This window comes from Pseudophryne corroboree, chromosome 6, assembly GCF_028390025.1.
Source record: "Pseudophryne corroboree isolate aPseCor3 chromosome 6, aPseCor3.hap2, whole genome shotgun sequence".
In the NCBI taxonomy this organism is placed as follows: Eukaryota; Metazoa; Chordata; class Amphibia; order Anura; family Myobatrachidae; genus Pseudophryne; species Pseudophryne corroboree.
Genome location: NC_086449.1, coordinates 558,736,478 through 558,749,673, shown reverse-complemented (window position 1 = coordinate 558,749,673; position 13,196 = coordinate 558,736,478).

Here is a 13,196-nt window from a genome sequence, read left to right as displayed (position 1 = left end):
ATGAGTACTGCTATGGGTGAGGGGGTGATGGTGATGGGAAAGAGATGCAGAGGCGCTACTAGCGGCAGTGCTAGGGGGCACCAGCTAAAATCTTGCCTAGGGCATCATATTAGTTAGGGCCGGCTTTGCCAATGTGCCCAGTGTACAGTGTCTCAGATGGCAAAGTGACTTTATATATGTCCTGTAGAGCTGGTCACAAGGACCCCTTAAGCAGCAGCATGCAGGGCTGGATTATGGTCTGTAGGGGCCCAGGGCAACTACTTTGTTGTGTCCCCACCTTTAAAATTTACACATCTATCTTTTAAATTCTGCTCATAAATCAAAACCTCTCCACCCATTCACTGCCATGCAATGTTATATATGGGTTATTTTACCTTAAGTGGTGCTGCTTGGCTGTTCAAGCTAACTCCTCCAGTCTCCACTGACTGGCACTGGCAGCAACATTGCATTATGTCTGCGATGCTGCAAGGAATTGCCAGGCACTATGTTGGTGGCAGCAATGTGCAAATGAAGGTTAGATCACATGGCAGGTGACTTAACCAGGGAATTGGTGTATTAAATAGGTAGAAACAGGTAGCAGGTAACCCAAGGTTAAGAGTAATGCAGCAGGTACAGGATGCTGAGATATCCCAGTTGCAGTCACGATTAGTTTGTTGTGTGCCAGTTTATGTGCATGCTGGCTTAAGCACAGTGGTGGCAGCTGGGTTTATATTATAGGCTGCTGTCATGGAAAAGTGAAGGTTGGAGTGTGTATAGGGCACCCACACTTGGATTCCAGAAAAAAAGGAGCACGGTGGAGCCACACATGCACAGAATTAGTGCAGAATGCACCTCTATCACCAGGAGCTGGCTGGGGACCCAACAGCACCGGGGACTGGGACTGCATTGTGGGCTGTGCGCAGCAGGGCTACTCCTCAGTTACTGGGAGCGAGATACTACATTGTAATGTTATTATGCAGTGCCCACCCGCGGCTTTTGTCAGTCCTTTTCATCAGTCCTTTTTACTACCCTATCAATTCTTTTGCAATGTTTTGGACATCATCTTTTCACAACACCTTAGATGTTATGATGCTAACTAATTCTGTTCCATAGCCAAGCTATCAAAAGTGTGGGATAAAGACTGCACTAGGTCTCTTCTTATGTCTCTATGGGGGAATTCAATTCCCAGCGATGTATCTCCCAGGTGAAGTGCCCAGAGCTATCCAATTGGGCATGCAGTAAACCGGTGACTAGCGATTTCTGCTGGCACCCTTCTCAGGGTGTGAGCAGTAGTGCCTCAGTGCTAGTTGCGGCATCTCCTGACTTACTGTAAGTGCCAGACTTGATGCTGTCAATTGATAAGCTCTGGGCACTTATCTCAGGAGCTACATCACTGTACTGGAATTTGGATTCCCCACCATGACAGTACAGTGGCATATAGAACAAGAATGATACAGTATATCAGAGAAGAAAGGAACTGCACTTCTCTGGTTGGTCTAGTACTGTAGGGTTCATTTTTCTAGGAAAGTGACACTGCTAAATGGCAAACTGATTGCTTCTCTTACTGTGTTGTCAGATTTTGGCACTTGACGTTCTCCAAACTTCTCAAACAGCTACAACCATTTAACACTTTCTTAGTGACCAACAACTGCATGATGCTAATTGCACAATGCTGTAAAATATATGGAGCGTCATCTGTAAAAATGTATAAATTGATGATGATTGTTGGATATTTCCTATTACAATATGGTAACCTATATATAGCTGCCTATTACAGCAGATTGCAAAGCAATGCTGTCTGTTATTGCCACCAGCAGTAAATAAAAAAAACTGAAAATGATAAAATAATAAATGTAATCCTCAGTGGTAATGGAGTTTTATCCAGCAGGTAAAATTTAATTCAGGAGATTGATAAGAGAACTCTGCTACATTTCTTAGCTTCCTGCCTTGCTCCACAAGCAGCCTGTGCTTAGCAAATTAATAGGGCATCCTGTATTTTTAAATGGAAATTCCAGAAGGCTACAAGCAGTAGTCAGGGAGACTACATGGAGTTTTGCAATTTGTTGCATAGTGACATTTCACTTAGCTTTTCATGCTGTCACTATTTGAAGAATATGCAGATTGTATTAAGCATTCCCAAAGTGTTATAATAAATAATGTCAAAATAAAGTTATTGCATTAAAAGCCAACTATATTGTAAAAGCAACAAAGTATTTGAATCTTCAACATTTTATTGCGCATGTGTGTTACAGTAAAAGAACAATTTTAGGGCTCATAACTTCTTTTGGATCTTCATTTTCCTGTCATCATTCAAAGAGATTGCTTTTGAGTGATATATATTCTGTTGTAAGGAAACCCTTGCACACTGGCTCATATAGAAACATATTAATTAACCTTTTTTAACTAAAATAATGTAAAAAAGGGTGTTTTCATTCCGTTTTCACGTTGTTTTTCTTTAACCTGAATGTATTAAATGGCTTTTGGAGCAGTTTTCATGAAAAACTGCTCCAAACCCTTTAATTGTCATTTTTTCTAGTAACCTAGATCTCATATCCCATACTTATAATGGGAAATGCGCGGTGCTCTGATGACTCCTGTATTGTGACCCAGTCATCTGATGCTGTAAACTGCCATTTTCAGCAGTATATAGCGTCAGATGACCGGGTCACAGTGCAGAAGCCGGAGATCACATGGCGGAGTGACATTTTAGTTGCATGTCAGTGTTGGACGCACTTGAGCAGTGTTTTACTACTGCACAGGTATCTAAATCACACTATGCATGCATCAAGAGTCCATGGCATAGGGTATTAGTTGTGATTGAGATGCACAATCAGAGAAATGTCTCTGCATTCTTGGGCAGTGACTGGGAGGTGACAAGGAGGTGGCAATATGGATGCATAGAGATGATCAGTGTCACTGAAATGGATGCAAATTCAGATGCACAATCACTCCCATTGGAGGCATACTCTCACAGAGACTCTGTGCCTATTATGAGGCTCATGCAAGTACTGATGGTTTGACCGATGGTTGCTTTGAAAGACACACTTAGCGGTATATGCATGCCTAAAGATGCCCAAAGTGGGCCTCTCAGCCCTTGCACATTCAGAAGCATGGATGTACACCAGGATACAGGACCCACATGCATTCATTCCCGGCAGAACCTTTTCTACACATATCATCAGTCTGTCTGTTTCACTGCACTCATCAGCGCAGCACCAGGAGATCACTTGGCAAAGCTGACATCACTTGCCACACAAGTGAGAGCGGCATTTTCAGACTTCCAGCTGCTCCAACCCCGAACACCTGGCTCTTGCTGCAGCCAACGGAGCCTGCATTTCCACCTGAGCGCTGAAAACATGAGGATCGGCGCTCACAGCAGCACCACAGACCACCTACGTGCTCATCAGCTCCGAGCGCGCCCGCCGGTCATGGTTGCCTATCACTTCCGCTGGCACACCAGACGTACACTGTCTGAGTGCCCTCTGCCAGTCATACTTAGTGACTCTTTCAAAAGAGCTGCACATCCCTGTCCCGCTGGGTGCGAGACACAGGGCCCCAGATACCGAGCTCCACACCAATTGCAGGCTTTCATTGTAATCTATCCCAGGTGCCTAACACGCTGTGCTGTACCACCATTTGGGAATCAAGGATCCCTTAACTCATGTGAGTGAATCTAACATCCAGAGATCTTTATTTTTATCTCTGTGTTTGATTATACATCCATGATGAATGACTGCACCATTTATTAAGTATATTCTGTGGTGCTTGGTGCATGACTCTACTAACTCACTAAGGGGTCTATTCATGTAGAAAACGAAATCAGAATTGCTACTTATCACTATACATCGCATCGCTTCGATGCGATGTATAGCTGTGATAAGTAGCAATTCATGTATACTTACCCTTCCGACGATGCGCTGCGGTGTCTGGAGCTCCCGCGGTGACGTCTTCTCCGGCGGTCCCTCCCTGCGATGCGCGGAGTCCAGCGACGATCCCTTTGCGCATGCGCAGCTCAGTGACCTCCCGGCAGGCCGCAGTGGTTGCTGGGAGGTCGGGGGGCGGAGCCAGCACGAGGTGCCGAGCAGCGATCAGGGAAGCATTGAGCTTCCCTGATGTCTAGGCACCACAGTTCAGGTTACGTCGTCCTGAGATGGCGAACCTGAACTCCATGGAGAAGCGGAAAGCAGAGCTTTCCGCACCTTCATGAATCGCACTCACCATACAAAGGTATGGTGATGCGATTCAGGCACAGAGCAGGGGTACCGCTGGAGAAGTCAGAGACTTCTCCATGGTAACCAGCTCTGTGAATTGCGGTAAGCAGAGAAAAGCCCTGTTTACCGCAAAACAGGGCTTTTCTCTGCTTCATGAATAGACCCCTAAGTCTCTGACTTCTCGAAGCGATGCGATGTATAGTGATAAGTAGCAATTCTGATTTCGTTTTCTACCTGAATAGACCCCTAAAAGTGCAGACAGCCATATGATATACTGAGTCTCAGTCAGGCTACATTGATGTGCTACTGTACGTATATTAAGGTTTTCCATTTTTATTTTAATATATATGTATTTTTATTGAAGCACATATTGTATGTCATATTGTTATTGACTCCTGGGAGTTTTTTATATTATTGCATACTTTTTATAAAAATAAAATACAGAAATTCTTTATGTATTATTAAGTGCCACCTGGAATATTTATTTTAGTCGTTTACCTTTGTCTGGAACTGGCATCTCCAGCTCTGGGTGGCTGCTGATATACAGATCTGTAATTTAGACCACTCACCTTAGCGACAGAGACCATTTGTTGTTTTTTTGCTCCATACAGAGCTCTGACCTCAACTCCATCGAGCACCTTTGGGATGAACTTGAATGGAGACTGCGAGCCAGGCTTACTCATCCAACATCAGTGCCAGGGTATGTAGTTATGCGAACTGTGGTCGGGAGACTGCCAGTCACATTACCTCCCCCCAACATCCCGCACCCTCACAATCCCGACAGTCGGCATACCGACCAACAGGGACTATTCCCACGACACCCATAGAGTGGGAACAGAACTCTTGGCAACTGCAGGTTGCCACTGAGCCCACAGCGCGGTGAGCACAGCATGGCAATAGCAGTGAGCAAGGGGCTTGTTGCGCTCGCAACCCCCCCCCCCCTTCACTGACATTCCGCTGTACACACCCAGTGCCTGACCTCATAAATGCTCTACAGAATGAATGGGCACAAATTCTCACAGAAACCCTCCCAATGGTGGGAACTTTGTGGTCAGCGGTGATGTCACTTTAGGTCAACCGCAGAGCAGAAAGTTCCCACCATTGGTTACAATGGAGCGCATCGGCGCTACATTGTAACACTGCCGTGTGCCGCCTGTCACTCAGTACAGGAGCACACAGCCGATCAGGAGAGTGCTACAATGTGGTGCTCCCTGATTGGCTGAGGAAACCCACTTAGACAGAAGTCAGAGTGGGTTTCTGGCATTCGGGGAAAGGAGTCCCATGTGAAAACATGGGGCCCCTTTCAGTTCGTGGCTCGGGAATCCGTTTTGTTTTTTTATTCAAGTACCTGGATTACAAATGGTTGCCCCGAGGACCCTGGGACCCTGGATCTGGTAAGTAGAATTTATTCAACAGGTACCCCTTGGATTCTACTGGAGAAGAGGACCGACCTGCGTGTGAACATAAGGTAAGTATGTATGTATGTTTGTGTGCATGTATGTAATAAATCTTTACTTTCAAGGTGTGTGTGTCTTGTGTTTATTTGGGTATTTTTTTAGTAATAGTACTACAGGTACCAGCGGGCCCGTTTCCCCCCCGCATGCTGGTACTTGTGGTTCTCCAAGTACCAGCATGCGGGGGAGGCTTGCTGGGACTTGTAGTACTGCTACTAAAAACAATATCTTTTCATTTACAACAAAGGCTATCAGCCCCCCCATCCGCAGCCCATTGGATGGGGGGGACAGCCTCGAGCTTCACCCCTGGCCCTTGGGTGGCTGGGGGGGGACCCCTTGATTGAAGGGGTCCCCACTCCCCCAGGGTACCCCGGCCAGGGGTGACTAGTTGGATTTTTGATGCCACGGCCGCAGGGCACTATATAAAAGTGACCCCCGGCTGTGGCATTATCTGTCCAGCTAGTGGAGCCCGGTGCTGGTTTTAAAAATACGGGGGACCCCTACTCTTTTTGTCCCCCGTATTTTTGGAACCAGGACCAGGCGCAGAGCCCGATGCTGGTTGCTTAAATATGGGGGAACCCCTGTCATTTTTTTCCTCATATTTCTGCAACCAGGATCGGCTCAAAGAGCCCGAGGCTGGTTATGCTTAGGAGGGGGGACCCCACGCAATTTTTTATTTTATTTTACACTGTTTAATTAAAAAAAAAAAAAAAATGAACCCCAGCACGGATCACACAGATCCGGCCGAGATTCATTTTTAAAAAGTCGGCAGTGTTTTACTAATCACTGCCGTAAAAATAGAAAAAAAAAACACGAATGACATCGACATCGGAACAAAAGAAAAACCCGAATACGACAGCTTAGTAAATTAGTCGTAATAAATTCAAAAAGTTGCAGTTTTACACTTTCGATGTCATTCGTGATTGAACTTTGACCTGAAACGGGAAAATACGAATCTTAGTAAATTTACCCCCAGGAGTAAACACTTTAGAACTGCATTAGGCACAGAAGGCATAACCATATAGGTGACAGAAGCTGAAAGGTGACTTTCTCTGTACACTGCCTGGATAGCAAGCCTTTTCAGAAATCAGCAGTTGAAAAAAACTAGCAATAATTTTAGAATTACTCTAAATGGCTGGGGAATTATTAAAATAGCACTTGTCGCATTATGCTTTAACTGAAGATTGGATGCATAGACAAATGCCGGTGGGGTTTCCAGTTGCCTGGAAACCCCCTCCCCCTGACCAGCAACTCAAATTATGATAGCAATTGTATATAATACAACTGCTAGAGCTGCCACCACAACATGCAGTTTAAAGTTACAGAGTAAAGATGCTGCACCCAGTGGCATCAGAAGGGGGGTAATAGCCTGCAAGTGAAAATAATTAAAACAGATAATTGACAGTTGCTGCCAACAGTGCCCCCTACCCTGCAACGCTATGTGCAGTGCACTTTCCGCACACAGCTAGTTACAGTCCTGGGGAAGTGTAATTATTCTACCGAATATGCAAAATAAAGGGATGTCCAGTGGATGGGGTGTGACGTATGGCATCATTGTTTGTACACCAGGGTCGGTGAGGCAAAAAGATTGTCCTGTGCATAACTGATTCTGTTGATGAAAACAAACTGTTGAACTTAACGGGTTTTACATGTGCAGCAATAGCTATGGTTCGGACAGGCATGTTCTGTTCATACTTAGTTTTTGGCTGCCCCATGCGGGATGGGGCAGCCAGGTCGGACCAGGGCATTGCTTCATCATGGGTGGGTGGTGCGGTGGTGTGTATGTGTGATCACATCATCCTGGCCTCACCACCGCTATTCTGTGCCCAGATTATTGGCATTGAAATGTCAGTGGTGGGGCTACGATGATGCAATTTAGTGCAAATCGCATCATCAGCGTCCCCAGACCGCCCACTTTCAATGGTGGCTACGGGAAGGTGAAGAAGGCTGAGGGGGATGAGGTCGACTCCGTGAGACTTGCCTTCCTTTCCAGAGGGCCGGGAGTTCCACATGATTTTTGGGAGCCTCCCGGACAATCCAGGAGTGTAGGCAAATATGGTCCTGTCTGAACCCTACATTGTAGTGTAAAAGTAAAGCTGCTCAGTATTTATTTACTACACTACCTGCAAAGCCAGTATTTCTCTGCATGCAAAAAAAAATAAAAATGTTTTTGCACCCCTTAGGGCCTAATTCAGTAAGAATTGCTACTGAGACTTTTTCTCAAAACTGCTACTGCTAAAAACTGCATGTGAAGAGCTGCTTACAAACAGTAAAAGATGCCTACAGATGCTATCACAACTCTGTGTATGCATTAGCAGAATTGCAATTCAAACACAGAAACTGAGTACCATAGACAGTTGCGGTTGACTTATGCCTACTTAAAATAATACATTTGCAGTCACACCGGGCACCATGTTTTTCATTGCAAAGATCGCAACTGACATCAGATGCAGGCCCCAAAAATGGCCATGCATGCCTGCGTTTTCCCAACCACTCCGCACAAACGCCACGTTACCACCCACAAACAGTCATTTCTGGCAATCACTTAGTGGTTGCAATTCACTGGGCCAGCGATTTCAGAGCGACTGCACTTCACTCGTTGTGCACCAGTAATGCGTTCGCAGCACATGTGCAGCCTGACAATAATCGCCCGATTTGTGTTTTTGCAATTTAGCAATCCTTACTGAATTAGGCCCATAGTTTGTCCAGGTGCAAAGTTACTCCCTCTTTTTTTTTTTTTTTTTTGCTTTTATGCCAAAGTAATAATTTATTCTAATAACAATGGATAGAGAAGCATAAAACAAAATGTCATATATAATAATAAGACACCAGAATATGTAATACAATCTAATGGCTATAAAATGCTATTTTATTATAATAAAAATTATAAAATGTTAGTTGATGCCAGTAAATAGAAACAAATACTTTTTCACTAAGCTTAAACACATTTCCCAAACCTCTGCTTCATCAAGTACTGTAATCTGATTTACCTTGTGAAGCAGGCAGAATAAATTATTACTTTTTCATTATTATTTTTTCACTTAGAAATATTTACACTAGAGACGCTGCACACACGAATTAGTTTTAAATATGTAGAAAGTTGTACATGAAGCTAAAAGGAATTAGGCTAAGAAAAAGCCACGGTCGCTGCATTGTAGCACTTTGTATACAGATTCAGACTAAAGGGCCCTACACACTTGGCGACATACATGGGTGATATGAACGATATCGCTCATAAGTCAACGATATATCGGTCATATCGTTTAGTATGAAGGCACCAACGATGAATGATGCGCGTCCCTGCAGTCGTTCAACGTTGGTTTTCCCTCAGTAAACATAGCAAGCCAATTTGGGCAATGTCGTTAATCATTATAAATTAACATCGTCCAAATTGGAATCATCACCAAGTGTGTAGGGCCCTTTAGTCACACACACATATACTGTACATACAAGCATTGCCCATCAAACTGATCAGTGCAAGCTAGAAATATACTTTTGTCGCTCCTAGATGTTTTATTCATGCGAATAAGATGCAGATTTTGTGAGAAAAAGACCCTTGTTGTGGCTCAGTCGCCCGAGGCCTGGTGCTCAGAGATAGGCTATTTGGTACAACTGGAGCCACAGTGTATGAGGACACATCTCTATCTAGATACTGTTATTAGGGCTGCTGCTAACAAATTGTGATCCTGGGCCCCCTTAATGTTGCCTTGTTGCCACTGCAGCGTTAACCCTCAGCTCTGTGTCTATATGTCTACATTTTAATACAGTTAACATTCTAACATTAACCCTTTCCCCTCATGCAGAGTGCAACAGAATGTATCTCACAATGGAGTGGACTGATCATTAGTTGCACTGCTGCAAAATTCAGCAGAATAGTTCTGAGAGGGGAACATCAGTTTCCTTATTTGAACAGCCTGGTAGTGGACCAGCATATGTGAAGAGGTGATATCCTCACTGAAATAGAAGGAGGAGGAGTACATGGTCACATGGGATGTATCCGTGAAGGGTAGTCTGACAGCCGTCGCATCACAGTCAAGTGGTTAAAAAGATTGGTAGTGCTGGCAGGGGATGCTGGACCCCTGATATCTGACTGCTTGTCCTACCTTAGGGTGGTCCTGACTGTTATCCACAACACACATGTTGTGTGTTATTGTCTGCCTTTATATTTTTCTCTTGGGATCAACAAAGTCTACATTTTATGAAGATAAGATAATTGTGAATCTAAAGAACTCTGGGTCACACTTAGCACAATTTTGTTCCCAACTAAAGAAACCACAAGATGTCTGCAGTACTGAACAAGGAAAACACAGTCACAGTATAATTTGGCAAATCATAGTTACAACACAATGTCAAAAAGACAGACATGGGGGTCTATTCATGAAGCAGTGAAAGAGTGGAGAAAAGGACCAGTGGAGAACTTGCCTATGGCAACCAATGAGCTTTGAAGGAAGCCTTTATCAAGTACATTCTATAAAATGTAAGGGAGATGCTGATTGGTTGCCATGAGCAACTTCTCCACTGGTCTTTTATCCACTCATTTCACTGCTTCATGAATAGACCCCAGGTAAGACGAGGGTGGGCAATTTACTCTATTACCTCAGTATGGCAAATTAGGCATATACAGTAGATGCTACAATCTCTCACATTTCTGTAGTACAAAAAAATTAACTTGCACTCCCTCTGACTCTTCTATATACTAGATAACCTCTTTAATATGCTGTGACAATGCAAATTATCATTTATTATAATGTATTTCTATTAGACCTGCCTCTACTATGTCAGAGATATTTACTTTTTCAATCAAATTATGTAATTTACTTCATGGAACAAGTTATCCAGTTATTATCATTGCCCAGAGAAAATCCTGCCTGTAGATTATGTGGATTTCTTGTTAATCTGCCTGGTTTTGAAAATATCCTCATGAAAATATCTTTGGATAGAGATGAAGATTATTGTCAAATTAATAAAATAGGTTTTCTGTATTGGATACATTGTGCAGAGACATTTCCAGGCTTATTTTCTGATGCTTGGCTTGCTTGTTTAGTCAGTAATGTGTTATTGTGTACAGTATATTGAAGATCTGTGCACATCCACTAAAGCAGTTTTCACAGACACTCCACTGGGGTACACAGTATAGACACACATAACGGTAAAACAATAAGCGCAGAAAAACAGACTAGTGTTAACCTTTTACTAAGCAGACAATTACCCACAGGTTATCAGATGCTAATACATATGCTGAGATACCTCAGCACTGTCCCAGGATACAGGTTGAAACATTCATGCAGAAGGACTACAGAATGAAGGCCATTACCAAGTAAATAACATCTGTGCTGGAAACTCTAGATGGAAATCTGTCACAGTAGCCAAATATAGTTCTATGGTAATGTTGTACAAAGCCCCAGTCTGTTTTCTGTGATTCATCAGAAAGTCAGATCAAGGTTTGTGAATTATGGTGCTTCATTTTCTAAAATGCTGGTTGTAAGGTGTGATTTAGTTTAATCTTAGCTTCAATTCACCATTGTTTGAAATGTAATACAAGCTAAGTATTTGCTGTATCAGTTCTGCGCAAGCAATCATCTGTGAAATGATGCAGATTTGACAAATGTTGAAGATATAATTTCCAAATGTATTGTTTTTTCTAAGTGCATGTTTACAATGAATGCTGTGTGCTGTGTCTTACTGTAGCTATTCCAGCTGTTTATTGCTTCCAGTAGTTATACAGTAGGTGAGCACTATGTTTGTGGCTAGTTTGGAATTCTCTAGTGAAATGATTACACACTGAGAACTTAAGGCTGCACTTCATACTTTTAGGGCATACCTCCCAGCTGTCCTGATTCCAGGGGGACAGTCCCGCTATTCTGACACTGTCCCGCTTTCCCACCCGCAGGCAGCAGTGTCCTGTGGGTGGGAGTGGGGGGTGGGGTGGGGGGCAGTTGGTTGATCCTTTGATCACCCGCTGCTCTGCAAAGTAGCAAGTGATCCCTGAATAGATGCCGTGTGCACGCACAGCATTTATTCAGTGCTGGGAGATGAGCAGGGGGCTGGCAAGATGCTCGGGGAGTGCTGACCATGCCTCCACAATGCTGAAAAATGGGTCCATGTGTGAGGCCATGCCCTTTTGGCAGAGACCACGTCCCCTTTTCAGGTCGCGCTTGGCTATGCCGCGAGATGGTCCTGAATTTCGACGCACAAAAGTTGGGAGGTATGGTAAGGTACTGCTTCTGATCTAGAATAATACAGATATAGCCACGCTCATCTAGCCTGCAGATTGCCATATTCGCAGCAAGCTAGGTGCAGCAAGTGTGCCCGCGACTAGGATAGGAATACATGGGCGGCATCTTAAGCTGCAGCCCGTCATATTTAGGTGCTCGTGCACCTAGGCACAGTGCTTGTGCCCGTGCGGCCATGCCACAGGCATGTACAATGTTTATTTCTGGAACTGCTATCTGGTTTGTCAGGTGTTATGTGAAAACCATAATGCTAATATATATGTTGGATCAGGTCTGAGCCTTCTTCCCTTTGTGCACATACTGGGCCTTTTTTATGGTTGAGCACAATTTTGTGGCTCAAATGTGAAGTTACAATACACTGTTAAAAGTTTGTTTTGTGTTGCACTTATCTTAAGACATATGAAACTATGATTATTATGTAAGACAGTAACAGCCTGTCACAAAAAACACAGAGGGGTAAATGTATTAGCCTGTGAACTGTAGGCATCGATGGATTCCCGACAAGTGCAAGATGTTGGCTTGTTTTGCCTTTTAAATGATTGGGCAGACTCACCTGGCACCCACTGATGCCGCAGGCTATTACATGTACCCAAGACACTGTATAAAAATGCTGTCAATTAAAATTAAAGACTCACCATTTCCTTGTGGTGCAGTTCCTTTCTCACTGCAGTGCTAAATCTTTGGGTCTTCTTTCTGTATTTTTCTTCTTTCTTCTCCAGGAAATAATGTAATTTTTTAAGAAAATACTCTGACAGACAATTTGGAGCTGCAATGCAACTGACAGGCATGGAGGCTTGTCCGCAATCAAAAGCTTTACTCCTATTGGCTATATCATGAAAAAGATGTTCTAATTGGCTAGTTGTAGGCAGGCTTCCAGTCTTTCATTGTATCACTGCTCCTGGTGAACCAAGTATCCTCACCTATAAACATTTTGGACTGTAAATAATTTAAATATGCATAGTCATCAAAGGTGAAAACCTCACTGAAGTATGAGCTTATTATCACAATTGGGCTTTTACCATAAATTTGAAAGTATCCGAGTACCCAGAAACCCCCCTGATGGACCAAGTGGTTTTTGTTTTGTTTTTTCAGATGAAGACATCTCTGTCTTCATCTCTACAGTGACCGCTGCCGCCAAGATCGGAGCCGCCGGCAGCTCTCTATGCTCTGCACAGCATAGGAGATCAGGCAGCAGCGGGCAGTGGCAGACAGCCGAGGAGAACTGCAGCACAGCACTCAGCAGCAGTGGCCCATTGAGGGAAGCTGAGGGCAGGCACCCAGCAGCAGCAGCCAGCCAAGGGGAGCTACGGGCAGACTTG